General features: G+C 40.0%; 1 long non-coding RNA gene across 1 annotated transcript; it reads left to right on the forward strand.

The window, feature by feature from the left end:
* The first annotated feature begins 5 nt into the window (after window positions 1–5).
* LOC121111062 lies at window positions 6–16,563 on the forward strand. The gene is made up of 3 exons (XR_005860954.1): window positions 6–174; window positions 15,793–15,868; window positions 16,331–16,563. It is a non-coding gene; the product is annotated as an uncharacterized LOC121111062 (long non-coding RNA).
* Window positions 16,564–16,799: the final 236 nt, after the last annotated feature.

The raw sequence follows: 16,799 nt of genomic DNA on the forward strand, positions 1-16,799 counted from the left end.
CTAATACATCACACATTGCTCTCAGTGCCCTTATGTTCACTCGTGCTGCAAATGAAATGTAAGCATTAGTCCAGTTGTGTTTAAGTTCCAAGATATCTCCCATTCAGCTGGATTCTTACCTCCCCATCTCTTCAGAGGAAAAATTACTCCTTGGATAAGCCTTCTGCACAGCTGGTAGGTGCACAGCTGCAAGTAGGGATGGGCTTGCTGCCTCTTGCTCATGTGTCCTGCACCACTGTAGTGGCCTTCAGTTCAAGCATCCTTTCTGCAGAGGAGGAGGAAACATCTAACAGTAACCCATGATAACTTTAATTTTGCATCTGGGATGTGCTGTACCCCCAGGCAACCAGAGGGCAGTGGTGCTTGAACACTGTGTGTCAGGATCTGATGAGTGTGTGTCCTGTGGCTCAGCCCTTTGGTGCTCAAGGATTTGGTCAAAGTGAGGATATATAGAGTCATAGAACAGCTTGGGTTGGAAGGGACTTCAAAGATAGCCTAGTTCTGATGCCCTGCTGTGGGCAGGATTGCCAACTGCTAGATCAAGCAGTCAATCAGGCTGCCTAGGCCCCATCCACCCTGGCCTTGAACACCTCCAAGGACAAGGTATCCACAACATGAAATGCTGAGACATAACCAATCTCACCTGTGCTTAAAGCAGGCACTTAGACCATGTTGAGAGGTGACTGGAAAAGTTTAAGGCTATACTCTGACCCTAACGTTAAATTCCCTGTGCTCTCTGATATAAAAGCAGTTTTTTCCTGCACCCGTATTGCTTCACTTCCACTTGGGTGCTAGTATATTTGAAGGTTAATGGAATGTATAGTCAGAAAGAGAGGAGGGGGTGGAAAAAGAAAGGAGATATGGGGGGGAGAGGGGGAATTCAGGGTCAGGATTTTTTTTTTTTAATCCAAATTCTGCTCTCAGATTTCTTTCTTTGTTTGCTCAGCTGCTTTTTACAACCACCTTACTGGCACAGACAAATCGGAACAGCTTGCAGAGCAGAATGACAGGAAGATGGAATGATAATGTGTGTTTTAAATATCAGTGACCAGCCTCTTCCCTGTCATTCTCAGCATGAGGAAGCCTTGTTACATACTACTTCCTTTAATCATTTCAGACAGGCCTTTTCCTCTTGCCTATCTATCAAGAAGAAAGAGGATCTTCCTCCAATTCTTAGCTGGCATGATAGACAGGTGAATTATTAATAGTGCTTGCCATGGATTTTTTTTCTCTTATTATTCTTATTTGTTAAGTCCCCAGCCAATGTGACCCCAAGGTTTCCTGGTCAGCTGCAAGCCTGACCCCTCCATCATGTGCAGACAGCACATGATCACCAAATGGGTTTGCATTTGAGTGGCTTTGAATGAATGCAGAATAAAGGAGGAACTTTGGTACCTGGAGCCCAGAAGGAAAGAGGAGCTGGAGAAAGGCAGATAAAGCACAGCATCCAGTTAATGAACTCGCCACCAGGAAATGCTAGGTCTACTTGCTCCCTAGGATGCTGATAATTGTCAAAATGAAAATCAGGCACACTCTTACACCTTCAATAAAATCAGGCTTTTATTAGAACTGGTATCAAAGATTACTAAAATTTTAGCACATCAAGGATTGAAACAGAAAAGATCCTTGCACTTAGTTGGTCACAGTCTTTATCTCTTGCTTCCAGATAAAAGAGGTTAGTTATTTTCTCAAGAAGGTTTTTCTGTGTTTGTGTATAAGGATATACATGCTCACCTGTGCAGACATTGCACAGGTGCACAGTTGGAGTGCTTGGCTCTAAATCAGGAACCATTGGCTGGAGGCTGCATAAACAGGTGTAATTTGGCTCCTTTCAGATCGGCATGAAGGCAGTGGTTTTGTTCTTTTATTTTAGAATTGGATCCAGTCTCAGTTCTGAAGTGCTGATTTAAATGCCACATTTCTGAACTAAAAAACACTGTTACCTCTAATTTACTGAAAAAAGAAATAAATCTGAGATATGGGGAAATTGTTTTTAACTTCTTAAAAGTATGTGAAGTGACTGCTTTTGTGTTGGTGCATTCAGCCCTGGCTGGACCCATCCATCCTACCATCCTAGAAGTTGCAGTAGAGGCCTCAAGCTGAGTGCTTGGGAAAGCCCTTCGAGTTAGTGATCATTTATTTCTGCTATGAACCAAATCATTCTCCACTGATCCCAGAGCAAACCTTAGCTCCTTCAGGTGGGAATGAAGGTAGCTATCTGCAGAAATTGAACTGTCTATTCCAGAATTTTGAGCCATAGTTTCTGGAAGCATTGTTTCCTTTCCATGTGTCTGTGTGAAGAAGGCATTTCGTTTTAATATTCATTTTTTGACTCAAACTGCTCTGTCCCCAGAAAGACCAGTATCAAGTACATTTCCAGCCTTAAAGTACTAAAGCTGCTGGGTAGGGAAGGCCTTACCTCTGTCTATACTAAGGTGTGTATTTAGGTAAAAGCATCAACTGGATTTAATGGTTATTTCTATTTAGAAAAGCATTTAACAATCCTAATGTTAAGCGTATGCTTATGTAACTTGCTGATTGAGAGACTGTGCACTGTAAAACGCACATGGAATAAGGATGTGAAGTGGATAATAACCATAATGAACATCTATACAGCCTTCTGCACTTTCAGAGAGATGTAGGAGCTGTAAGTGTAGAGCATCAGGGGCGGGAGGAGATATGTAAATATACGGTTGTATATTTAGCTTCCCCAGCTAAATCCTACTTTCAGTTACAAAACACAATCTCTGTAAATGCTATCAAGCTGGATTTACTAGCTATGCAGGAAGAGTAATTCAGTCCAGGGTCCAGCATATAGATGAAGAGCTGTTTCAAAAAATGAAGGCCTCCTCTCTCTTATTATTAGTTATTTCAATTTTCCTATTAACTTACTACAAGAAATATAGCTATACCATGATGGTGTTCTGAGCTCTAATATAGATCAATCAAGTCAACCAAAGATGGTATTCCTGGCCCTGGAGAGTAATTCACATGAATCCACAAAGGTACAAATCTGGAAATGAAGGAGAAGGAATAAAAAAAACAATAGAGATTTTTAAGGATATAAACACAAATTAGCTTTCTTTTGGACAAGTAGCTTTATACTGCAAACCTTAGAATCAGTGTTTAATTAACCTCTTTAAGAACACCATTAAGCTCACTGGTGTGTGACGAACAGGCACAGGAATGAGTGTTTGGCGGGATGCCAGGCCACAACAGCAGAGAAGCTTTAGAAAGAGGAGGATGAAATTAAAGGGAGAAGTTTGCTTTGGGAAAGTATCTCATTCACTCTTCTGATTTTCATGGGCATCATAAACATGAGCCTGGGAGCGGTTTCACTGAGCCAAGCCCTGGGAGGTTCATAAATTGCTTCTTAGTCTAGCTGGATGGCCTGAATGACTCTCCTTGTGGAAATTAAATGAGGCAGCTCACAGTATCTGCTGTTTGAGGTAGGATACAGGGTTGGTGTACCAGTATACTTTAAGTGGAAAGCCAGAGCCTGGAATGGATGGACCAGTTCCTGTGACTCTGGAGAGGCTGGATGCCTCCTTGAGCTGCAGCCACGCTTGCCACTGTCCCTGATGGCCAAGCTTCATTAGGAAAAGTGAAAAGGATCTTTAAGAGGGGTTTCACAGTTTAGATTGTTTATATGGCTTTCTTGGATATATTTGGTCTCTCTCCTGGTTCTGCCGATACCTTAATCCACCTTCCCAAAGGTGGATTGGACTTCAGCTGTACTGAAATGAGGTAGTATTTGGATTGTCAAAGTCTCAGTTGTATGATGTAGCAAAAGAAACAGAATCAAACAATTGCTGTCAGCCAAGTCTGTCTGTCTGTCCGGCATCCTTCAGAGCATTGATGCTTTCAGAGGCACATCTCCTTCTTTGTTGAAGGACTCTTTGGGAAACAAAGTACTGCACAGGTTCATGCTGTGCTGGGCATGTTCATGAAAAATAAATCCATTGATTGCTATTAAATATGTAGAAGCTATGGCTGGTTCAAGAAGATTCCAGCTGTCTAATAACTGGTAACTTGCTATTGTTTTGGGATTGGACCCTGTACACTTTCCTTGCTCCTTTGCTTTTTCTAGGAGTCTGTTTGTGGCCATTGTCAGAGACAAGAGAACAGTCTGTGGGCCCTTGCTGTGATTCAGGAGAGCTGCTCTGTCTGCTTTTCTGCCCTCATCTCAGAGTGTATGTCATAATACTTTATTGAAGTTAGCAAATAATACCTAACTTGTTTTGTAAAGACTGGTCTACCTGTGTTGATTAACAGAAGATACTACTCTCAAAAGTTAAAGGTTTTTCAGTAGAGACATCAAGTTCAACTAAAAAGCAGCAGTGTGAGCTAAACTCTACTGAAGTCACAGCTCTGAGGGTGATTCCCTCTTCTCACTGTGCTCTGGGAAATAAAGGGGCTGAGCAATTGCACAGCCAAGGGAAGTCTGCTGCAGACCTGTAGCTCTCTGTCAGTTCTTGGAGTGAAGCCATGTAGTCCACAGCAATTTAGCAAAATGGAAAGTGGTGTTGCAGACCCTACATCTCCAGAACAGGCTGGAGATTTTTTAGATGAAAGTGCAACCAGCTCCTTTTGACACATCAACAATGCACTTGCCCTGCTGAGCAGAGACCCTTTCTGCTGTGATTTGATCTTCTGTCAAGATGGAAGGCAATTTTCTAAAGGAGGCAAATTAATTAATCAGGTTAACCCTGAGGCATCTAATTGGCACTATTGTATTTAACCACCAGTGAATCTGGCAAATACTAAATAACATTTGAGTTCTCACTGTTTAAAAAAAAAAAAACACACACAACACAACAATACAAGAGGAGTTGATTATGCCAGTTAACATTTAATTAAATTGGAGGGAAGGAGTAGCTGGAATTTGTAACAACCACAGAGGGGAACCAGATAGGAGTGCATTGTGCAAAACTGTGAAGTATACCAGCTTTTAATTAAAATGGTGGGTTTTTGAGGTAACACTTTGTCAGATGGATTCTGGTTAATGTCTGTCTCTGTGCTTATATTGCCAGAAGGATTCCTGAGTGACTTACTGTCCTTAATAGAAGTCTGTGTGTCAGGGGACATATTTATGGAAGGACGTATGCAGGATCTCTTGGGTGAGGTGTTACCTAGAAGCCCTTGCTGAGGCTTCTAGGTGATATTTCACATAATATTGATACTGTAGCTGACTACATCACAAGAACGTGCGATTTGTGGATAGCATAAAAGAGAACAGAAATAAGTAAGCCCAGTGTCCCTTCACCTAAGAACTTATACTTTAGTTAGGAAAGCAAAAGTTGCTTGCACTTGGTGTTCATACCAATGCTTGTGTATTTCTGGAGTACCAATTTGGGAGTCAAGTCCTCAACTCTCTCATGGTTAATCTATTAATTTGATATCAGCTTTCTCATCTTAATCATAGAATGGTTTGTATTGGTGTGTTAAAGATCCTCTAGTTCCAACCTTACTTCTGTTGGCTGGGCTGACACTATATCAGGCTGCCCAGGGCCCTATCCAACCTGGCTTTGAATGCTTCCAGGGATGGGGCACCCACAGCTCTCTGGGCAGCAGTGCCAGGGCCTCACTGCCATCTGAGTAAAAAAAAAAAAAAAAAAAAAAAATTCTCCCTGACTTGTAATATACATCTCCTTCCTCTTAGTTTAAAATTATCCCCCCCTGTATTATTGCTATTAGACAATGCAAAAAGTCGGTCTTTCAGCCTTTGTAGGAAAGGTCCTGTAACTCTCCAAGTGCGTTCATGGCTCTCCTCTGCACCCACACTAACAGCTCCACATCCTCCTTGTGCTGGGAACCCTGTGTCATGACACAGAACTACAGATGGGGCTTTACAATGATAGCGCAAAGGGAGACAATCCCCTCCCTTGCCCTGCTGCCATGCTCTCTTGTTGCAGCCCAGGAGACCATGGGCCCTTCCAGATGCTGGCGTATGTCCAGCTTTTCATCCACAAGAATGCCCAAGAATTGTATTTGAGATCTAAGTAAGATTATCATTCTCGTGAATCTAGTCAAGTCTGCTATGTTCTGCCTGCATGTACACACAAAAGGCATGAGAGAATCAGGTGAATCTGCTGCACTAACAAGTAGTTCATGAACTCCTTTATGGGATCCTCAGAAGTCTAAACTACCCAGAAAGATGTTCAGAAAGCACTGATAAAGGGCAAAAACAAATCAAGCAAAATGTGACATCTGCTTAGTGCTGACAAACATATAACAGAATCCACAAATGCATACAAAGATATTTTGAAGAAGTTAGATTTAGGGAATACAGTGATGCTGATACAAACCAGATAAGAAAAAGCTACCAGAACGTTAGCTCATGCTATCTCCCTTTAGGGGCAACTGCAGATAGTCTTAAGCTATCCTTAGGAGTTTGGTGGGATTTGATATAAAGTCTCTACTATAAAATTAGTTCTCAGGCTACTGTCTTTGTATTTTCATTCTTTCACCTCCTTGATGTCCAGTTATTCACTAAGAAAATAGTTGGTGTTTTTTAGTATATATTTATATGGAGTCTCATACTCTCCAAGCTCTGCTGGAATGAAGGTATTTTCTTATTGCTAGAGACAGAGTATACTCTGGAATTGCATTCAGTCATTGCCCTGCCAGACTCGCTTGATTTCTCTGGGAGTCAGTCCACGTCTGTGATACCACAATTTTAGGATTGGTTGTATTTATCTTTTGTTATCCTAGGCAGTATTATTTTGTTATGATGGACCACTGTAATATACAGATAAAGCACTTAACTGTTGCAGGTTGTCTTCTCAGTTCACCACTGGATAGAAAATTGGCTAACAGTAAACTTCTGTGTAATAAGCAAGTAAACAGCAACAACAAATCTAATGAATATTGTCAATTAAAGTACGAGAGACTAAACCGTAAAGTTTTCAGCCATAGTAGGTAGTGTTCTGATTCACTATTTTATATACTTACAAAGCTGTTTTTCTCTATTTTGAGAGGAAATTTCTTTGAGGTAAACCTACGCCTTTGTTGTTTATCATAAAGAAGCCAAAAATAAAAAAGTAGACCCACATCTATTTAACTTTAATTTGCTTTTCTGACCATAGATGTTATATAGATTTAAAGAATACATTTTCTAAGGAGCTATCAATTCACAGTTAATTCTGGGAGAACTTCATTAGCTTCCACTTTGAAATTCCTTGTTCAGATTGTGTTCCTGCAGCCACAGCTGTAAACATGTTGTAAATACACTGAAGTGCCTGTTCGTTTAACTCAATCTCAGAAAGACAGAACTGGACGCTACATGATTTATTTATGGATATCACAACCCCAGTGTCGCTTAAAAGTAGATGTTTGTATTTCATATTCTTGATTTTCTTGATTTTTTTTAATCATTCATAGGACATTATCAAATATTGATGCTCTATCTATTAAAAATGCTATAAATAAATAAGCTATGTGTGCAGGCCTGACCAGGAACAACATGGTCCAACATCATACAGTTCTGTACAACAGGAACTGTCTTCTGTTTGATGAAGTATTCAGCAGAGCCTGGAAGGTTGTGGGTAGATGGCACTTTATTGGCTGCTGTGCCATAAACATCCCTGAAGTAAGATGTTTGTCTTGCTTCTTGGTTAAAATAACCAAAAGTGTGTCTCTAAAAAGATATATGAATTAACACGCCTGTTTTTCACTTTATGAGCAAAAAATGAAAAAGTACTGATGGCATTTTCTTACTGCTTTACTGCAGTCTCTGTGCTGTTTCTTCACTTCCAGCTTTGGGGGAAGTGAAATCCAAAAGCACGCAGATCTCCGAGGCTGTTTGAATGCCTAATTCTGCTTTATTACTTTTTAAAACCAGAAATTAAAAAAAAAAAAACGTCATTAAAAATCAGTCTTTTTACATGAAACAATCTTTTTTTTTTTTAATGAAAAATATTTCATTCCTATTTTCAGCTTGGAAGGCACCCTGTTTAAAAGAAAAACACATATTTAGGTTAATATGTGCTGAGTATTCTGCTAACTGAACAGCAGGGCTGGGACGCTGCTGCCATTGCAAGGGGCTTGGGGGAGATTTGTTACTATAGAATCCTGGAGTTGGAAGGGACTCTTAAAGGCCACCTAGTCCAACTCCCCTGCAATGAACAGGGACGTTGACAGCTTGATCTGGTGCTCAGAGCTCCGTCCAGTCTGACCTTGGGTGTCTCCATGGCAGCAAGGCCTTGATGCTTCCACTAAAATAATATAATGGAGATGCATAATCACCCATTGCAGTTAGCAGGGGAACAAATTGTCCTTTAAGTGGCTGTGGGATGGCTGCTTGTTGTGCCTGCATCCAAGCAGTACAATTTGATGTGAGGAAAGCCGGTTGCCATGGGTTCCTTGTTAATTCAGACATGAGGGTCAATTGCACACCACTATTCGTATGAGTTCACCTGCGGGCCTGTGTTGTCTGCTCTGCTTCTGTATGTATTGTTATGTAAAGCACAGACAACGTTATTGTAGCTGGGTCTCAACTGAAATAACAAAGGTCCAGACCAATGGAATATCTGTTGTTGTAGGGATCCACATGGCTTTTAGGGAATTGCCCTTGTGGTAGAAACCTCTGCTCTTGCTAGTGTGAACAGGACCATTATGACAGCGTTTGTGGAATGCAGGCATCTGGGGAGAAGGTGGCTGAGGGGGTTCACCATCTGGTACAGGCTGATAGCCACGTTTCCTGCAGAAGCAGGCTCATGTATTCACTCAGTGCTTGTGGGTATGGTTATTTTGATGTCTCTCTGGACACTTCTTGCCTCCTGGCCTTCATTTTCTATTAATGAAGCTGCTGGGCAGTTTTAACCATGCTTGACGGGTCTTGGAGAATCAATTTCTTACAAGCTTAATGTGAAAAGGCAGCTGGGCAGAAGTCGTCCAAAAATTGGTCTTTTCAACCCCTGCCTCCAAGGAGACCACAAAGTGGGTCACCCCAAGAATGGCACATCTGCTGACATGGCTCTAGGAAAGAGCAGTGCCATGGGCTTTGATGTGCCCTCACTTTCCCCGTTTCCCTCTCATTATGGAGTGGCTCAACTCAAACCGTGGAGAGAAACTGGATGCTGAGTTTTCCTGTTGGTACATTCTCTGAGTTCATGGGAAAATAAATTAATAAATCAATAAAAATCCACACAGCTGGCTATGCAAACCCTCTCTCTGCCCTTTGATCTGTGTACCCATGGCTCTGCGGTGATGCTTACAGCTGCTGACAGGCGATTTGCTGGGGTCTCTGTTCTTTGTCGTACTTGGTCCTGGCATGAATATTTCACAGTGGTTAATGAGATCCATTGGCCGTGGCAATCCATCCCCTGTGCATCGAGTGCTAATTAGTGTCAGCCTGTCATACTAGCAAGATGAGTTGCAAATTAAAACCATCAAGTGCACTCTGATTCTGATTTATTACTTATTTTCCTGCCACCATGGCTGAACAATAATATTGTAAGAAAAAACGTTGGTCAGGCCTCTTCTTTGGCTTCATGTGCAGTGGTGATGATTTTGCTGTAATTAATGAGGTGCATTATCTAACTTCCTCACCTTGCCGGGGGAAGAAAAGTTCTTATTTCACTCTTTCGTTACTTCCAAAGAGAAATGCTCTGAAAGCCTAAGGAAAACACAATTATGCAGCCTGTATGGTCTGAAAGGCAGGCTCCATTCATGGCCCTGCACATTCCGGAGTCCTTTTGTTCATCGATTTAATTAGATTTAGTGTGAAGTCCCTACCCACACCAGTAAACACGGCATCTATGAGTTTCATGTTAATGCTGACGAGGTTATGAGATTTTGGGGAGCGGATTCTTCCACATCCAGCCTCCTTTCTACAGCTCTGTCCTCAGAGTATTGAGTGAACTGCTGCACCTTTCCGAAGTGGCACTTTTTTTTTTCCTCATACAGAGGCTTCCTTTAAAAATAAGCTACATGTGTGGAACAATTCTGAGGCATGGACCCTCATTGCAGTTTTATCTCTGTAAGCCGGACACATCTCGGTGGCAGCAGATCTGGGATCAGTCTCGCTTGCTCTATACATTACTGTGCCAGGCACTTTTTTTTTCTCTAGGAATATTCACTCATCTCCAGCAGTAAATTCTTGCAAGTGACTTTATTCATATTTATGTTTTGTAGACTCTGTCAAGAGAGTAGTGGTTGTGAAAAGAGTATCCTACTATTAATAAATAAGCAGCTAGATGGATGTTGGCACACAATTTATGCACGTCCGTTCATCTGTGTGTGACACGAACTATCAAGCAGCAGTGAGAGAAATACTATCCTTGCTGCTATTTCTCTCTTTTTTCTCTTATTTTCTTATTTTTTGCTTTGAACGTTATTTACGAGGTGAGAAATTCCTACAAAAAGTTGTAGGACGTAAATAATAATCTAGATCAGAAGAGAACGGTGAATTATCTTTTAATACCATCCTCTAGTTTATCTTTCAGGTTTCTTTTCAGCAGTATCATGTTTAGAATCACTGAATAATCAGTATTCTGGCTGCTAATTGTGCTTGTATTTGAAGCCTGCTTCTTGCATTGCTCAGTCTCTTTTATATCACTAGCTTTTGTAATCAACTTGGTAATAACGAGAACCAAAATGCATTCTCATCCACTAGCTTAGAATGATCCTGGCCAGCAGTATTTCAGCTGTAATGCACTTAAAGTAAAGCAATTATAAATTATAGCATAGAGCAGGCCTCCTAGCTTAGGATGCTTCTGGCTTCCTTGTGGCATCCCAAAGTCCAAACCAATGCTGCTGTTATTTATTATTTATTTAGTAAGTTCAAAAGCTCTAATTTGGTGCGAACTCTCTGAATTTGAACTTTCAATCAGGCTATTTGTTGGACAGTTTGCCTTTCCCTCTTATCTGCACTGAGTAATTGAGTATCCTGACAGCTTCTCCAACTATTGTTTGTTTGCAGCTTCCTGGTCGCACTCTGCAAACAGGTCACTTCTCAGTCATGCACCAGCAGGCTGTCAGGAGGAGCAAAGAACTCTGTTGAGCCTTTCACATGTAAACTATGGAAACAAAGCAACCTCTCTGAAATGAAGAGATGAAACGAGCACAGTGGGGTGGAAGCTCCTCTAACTCAGCATACTACCTTCTCTTTGCTCCCATCCCTCTCTTTAGATCCCCTCCAGGTCCTTCTGTGTGTGATTTTGTCTGTTTCTTTAGTTCTGATCAAAGAAAATGAGATCCATTCTTTTTTTGTGGAATCTATGACTTTAAGGGGTGTTTATTTGAGTTTTCTCAGTGGATTTTTTTTTTTTCTTTTGGTGGTTTGTTATTGTTTTCCCCAGAAGGCAGACTGTCAGTTAACAGTTATGTTAACATCAAACTGAACAAGTCCATGACAGGAAAATGCTAGTGTGTCCATGAACTTTTCCTTACTAAGCTCCTTTACATCTTCATGCTGCACATTGCTGTAACAGCTAAAGCAGATAACATCTTGCTGAGTTCTTTGAGTTTTCCTTGATGCAGCTAAAGATTTTCAAGAAATTGCCCTGAAACTTTCTGCCCCTTGCACAAATTGCCTTGTATCTAAAGCACAGTTGCCCAGCCTTTTGGCTTGCCTGGGTCACATTGGGTGAAGAAATTGTCTTGTACTGCATATGAAATATATTCTTAATGTCTATAAGTAGCAAAACTTATTCTAGTTATTTACTGTTTTTATAAAAGCACAAAAAAAGAGCAACAAAAATGTAAAACAAGTGGGATGTTTGACCTTGGTTGTGTGAAACTAGCACGTCAGTCTGGTTTGATGGCAGTGGTTGCAATTCTTAGTGAGTTTCTCCAGGTGTTCTTCAGAGATTTTGATGAAATTTTACTCTTCCTGCACTTCATCCCTGAAAACGGTTGTTCACAAATGTATGTAGTGCCAAAAAGAGATGACATGAATAGTCTTTGAAATTTGATGTGCTTTCCTTACAAATTAAGCATAGTGGCATATTATTTGTTTCATCTGTCCTTTTTTCATTGGGCGCACTTCATCCACATTTTTTCTGGGGGGGGGGGAGGGAAGGCAGGGTCTGTTATCTTTTGAGATGACATTAGGTATGAAATATTATCATTGGTAATGACCATGTTTTACTTGCAAAGCAGCAGAAGTATATGAACTGTGCAATACATGCCAGTTTCAGTTTGACTGTGTGTTGTTGGCGGAAGAGGTGGAGTTTGCACTGTGCTCTCCCTTTGCCATAGTTTCAGTTGAGACAGTGTTAATAGCACCCTGATGCTTTGGTTGCTGCTGAGCGATGGGTGCATGTCCAGGGCCTGGCTGGGCTGCTTGGTGAGGAAGATTCACCACTTGGTTGGAGCTGCTGCTGTGATGGCTTGGCAGTGGAGGGTGGACCATGTTACTGGTCCATACATAGCTGTCCCAGGCTGCATTCAGCATGCAGGCTGTGGATTGGACATGTTTGACCTAAAGCTTGTTGTATCTTTCTTTTCCCTTACTAATTGTCTTATAAATAAGCATAAGAAAGGGCTATAGAGATGGGAAAGTGAAGTTATACTTGGAGTAGCTGTAAAAGAGGCATATTGGAAATTAGGTACTGTCATCAAGATCAGTTTTATATAATCTGATGTAGATGAGATTTTGGTGGGGTTTATTATTATATTTTTTTCTATCTTTTATCTCTTGGCCTTTGAGAAATGACATGACCAAGGTCACAAAATGATAATGTAGCATAGCCAGGTCATGAAATGAGAATTCTTGTATCCCTCTCCAGTATTTCATCAACAAACGTACAACTTTCAATTATATTAGGCTATTGTGACTAATCTCATATATAATTTTTTAGATCTCACTGGGAGTTAATTTTCAGTTTTGAGTGACTTTGTTTGGTTCATCTTGAGACTTAAAAGATATTGTAATAAACATGTCCTCAAGTGTCTTTCTGAATCTGGAAAGTTTACAGAAGTCAAAAAGTGAATGACAAAGTGCAGTGCCCTTGTTTCTGTGGAGTTGGAATTTATTTTAAATGAAGACTAGTGTATTGTCTGCTCACCCTGCAGGCTGCATATAGCAAGTATTTTATACAAGCTTAAATATTCAGAGCTTTACTGTGCGTGACTGGTAATTTTACAAAAGACATCTGTGCAAAAGCTGTGAAATTTTTCCGTGAGGAGGTCAGAGAAAAGAACAATCCCATGTGACAGATTTGCTGTTTGTTTACATGTCCAAGAGATATCTAATTGTTTAAAAGAATGAGAGCTTACAAGAAAATAAACCCTATATGCCTGAACAAATAGCATTTGAAAGAAAACACTACTTGTTTTTTAATGTGAGCTTTAATTTTTATCAGTTATGGCCCCGCAAGTTGTATCCATTTTAGTTAATATAGTCTTGGATGAATATAACTTGTTTGGTTAGTTTGGCATGGATTTAGACTATTTACATAAAACACTCTAGGAAAAGAGATTGTCAGAGTTTGTGTTGTAAATACAGGGATATTCTCAGTTAATTATATGCAAATAAGCTTTATTAACAAACACCTAAATAACTCTCCCTTGTCTTCATTAGCCTGGGAGATACAGTACATTTCTCAGGGATCTAGACAGGGAGTATTAATCAAAGCAACTTGTAAGTTTTAACGAGCGTATTAATTGTAGACCTCTGTATTTCCAAGAAGTGGTATTAAAAGTGAAAGATAACTAATATTTTTGTGTAAAGATATTATACAAAGATATATGGGAAAAAATGTCATGGCCAAATTTGGGTTGTGCAAAATGAAACCTCATTTTAGCTGTTAACATACCGATAACTCATTTTTTTTTTCTAACAAAGGAAATGTTGGCTGATGAGAGTTTAATGGCAGTAACTTTCTTCTTACACTTAAGTAATTTTCAGAGTTGTAATGGATCATGAGTAAACTTGGAATAAGGTTCAGTCTTACAGTTTCCCAGATTGTTTAATTTTTGTGCTGGTATTTGGGTGGTGGTGGTGTTGTTTTTTAATTATTTCTTAATAGACTTTGTGAATGTTTTACTTCTGAGTTTGGACAGTCTCTTAAAGCAAATGTAAACTTGAAGTATGCAAACAGAAAGTGAACATGGCAGCAAGGCTGGGAAAGAGCCCTACCCTGCATGGTTGGCTGCCCTCTTCACACTCTGCACAGCAAAACCCATTAACAATGAGTAGAAGGGTGAGACGCAGCCTGGGGACTCTGCTGGTGAAATTCTTTGATACTCCCTTGAGGGGAAGCTTTAGGTTTGACCTTCAGCAATGATCAACCCTCACTACCATCCCTCATAATAGAAGGAATATACTGATTTATGCAGCTGGTCTTAATGATGTGGAAAAAGACAAAATCCTCTTGGATTTCCTCCTACTGTTTTCTTGACCTCAGCTATGGAGATACTCATCAGTGCTGTGTTCAGGGGTAGGCTTTGGTGTAATTAATCCTCTAATTGCTTTCTAATAGCCGTCTAGCCATGTGTTAATAAACAGGAAGGATACATGACAAAAAACATCTGTCACAGTAACATGCAGTGTTGTTTTGGAGGGAGACAGGCAAGAAGAATGGAAAGTAATTAATTAAACAAGAAAGAAAGCAGGGCAAATCATGGACTGAGCTTAAAGAGTCTAAAGGAGAGAGACCAATCTCTTGTTTCCAGCCAATCTTCACTAGTTTGATTTGTTCACTTCTAATTCTGAATGACAAATGAGTTTCTAGGGTGGAAGGATGGAAGACTGGTGAGAATTCTGCTGTACTTGAGTTGCTCTGGTCTCTGACCCTCCTGTGACAACAGTAGATTACACTATCTCTTTACTTTGTACCATTGCTCTCCACATGAAGTCATCCTAAATCCTTATATAAAGATTTACTAACCCAAGAGGCCATACCTGTATATAATTACCTATGTAGCTGGCCCACAGAAATACCAAGGACAAGGTTTCACCTCATTACAAGACTTTTCTATCAAAATGTTGTGGGGTAGGAAAGAATTATGACTTCTCTGTGGGTTTTTTTTTTGGACCGCATTTCAATTTTGATAGGAGAAAATCAAACTGGAAATATTTTGACCAGTTGCACTGAGATCACTAGGGATAAAAAAAAGAAACAAGAATTGAAGAAAACAATTTACTGAGATGTGCCTGAATCCAGGAATATTAGAGATCCAGAAAGGCTTAGATGACCATCCATCCAAAGATGACACTGCTCAGGGGGAACGCAGATATAAGACAGCCCATAATATTCTTAATTACTATGATCTCGATATTTCAAATCTTTCAGGCTTTAGGTTTTTCCTTTAGTTTCTGACCCAGTCTTAACATGTGTAACTAGTCTTGGTTTGATGTTTACAAAGTGCTTATGGCAATATCTCAGAGTGACACAAAACAGAGAAGTTACCCGTGGTGGTCTTTTTTTCCTCCTTTTTTCTTTTTCATTTAATTTTTGGTTTTTCCTATATGCCTCAGAGTCTCAGGAAACTTTAAAAGGGTAATTCATTCTCTTTTCCATTTTAAATCTCTTCAATCAGTTCTTTCTTCCTAACATCCTTACTGCCATTGATTGATTTCAATTAAGATTCTCGTGTTCAAGTACCATAATTAGCCCCTGTCACTACTAATTCTGATGACCTTGGATTATATAGATCTAAAATCCACATGGACTTGTTCAGTGGCATTTGCTCACCTGCAAATAGCAAGAGAAAGAGCCCAGAACTCCCCAGTGAGGCAGACCCAGGGCTAGGAAAATAATTCAGTGAGATAGGCAATGAAATGATGAGTCGTCTTGGTTTGATTGGTTTTACGCACTTTCATTCTGATGTTATTTTCTGCAGATCTTCCTGAAACCTTCTCTTAAGGATAGAAATGAACCAGAAAACAGCTCCTCCTGTAAGGTCCCAAAGATGTCAGGTATAGATCCATTACACAGAAGTGGCTGTGAGTTTAGAAAAAAGGTGGTTTTAGAGTGATTTGTTAAACATTCTTTTAGCTTCAGAAGTAAAGAATATGGATAATGCAAGTTACCTTAAGTAACTTAGGTATTTGTTATGCTAAATTGCTTTCACCATACTTCAGTATGTGTCAGAGTTTTAGTGATGCTATGATAACCGTCCTATGCTGGACTTCTCTTGGCAAAGTTGGCTTCTGCTCGCTCATGCAATGGGCTGAAGCAGTGCTGGTATAAAAAGACATCAAACAAAGGAAAGCCAAAACAGACAGCACAATACTATGAAGTGGACAAAAAATACATAATATTGAAGAAAAAAATGTAGAGACGTGCCTTTTTTAATATTTTCTGGGTTATTTTAAGAGTTTGATGTTTATGTCCTGACTCTACCAGTTGTTTTTTTTTTTTTTCTCTGCTTGCTCAAGCTTGGAAATAATATCCAGAATGGTATACTCAAGCAAAGAGACAGAAGATATCACTTGCCTGGTCTGAAAGCCTATACTGTTTGAGATGTAACCTACCTCTCCTGCTCTGTAACAAAAAGCTGCGAGAACATGGGTGCAGCGGGGGGAAAATGTGCACCTCAAACTCCTCATACTCAGAGAATTTATTGTAAAGTTGTTATCAAGCTTTATAAACATGGAATTCAGCCCTATTACATCTGAGTCTTGCATAAAATGCTTTCAAAAGAATCTGGTAGTCTTTGGGGAGAAGGCTGTATACATTATAAATGGTTAATGCTTCGTAGGATAGAAATTCAGTGAAGCAAGAAAATGCTTGTTCGATTATTATTTTTTTTCCTTCCAGTGAGGCTCTGTGAAGGCTCACTTCTGCTGGAACTGAGGAATCTGGGAACTGTTGAATCAGAACCTGCTTCAGTCCTTGAATATTTAG

This window comes from Gallus gallus, chromosome 6 (genome assembly GCF_016699485.2).
Source record: "Gallus gallus isolate bGalGal1 chromosome 6, bGalGal1.mat.broiler.GRCg7b, whole genome shotgun sequence".
In the NCBI taxonomy this organism is placed as follows: Eukaryota; Metazoa; Chordata; class Aves; order Galliformes; family Phasianidae; genus Gallus; species Gallus gallus.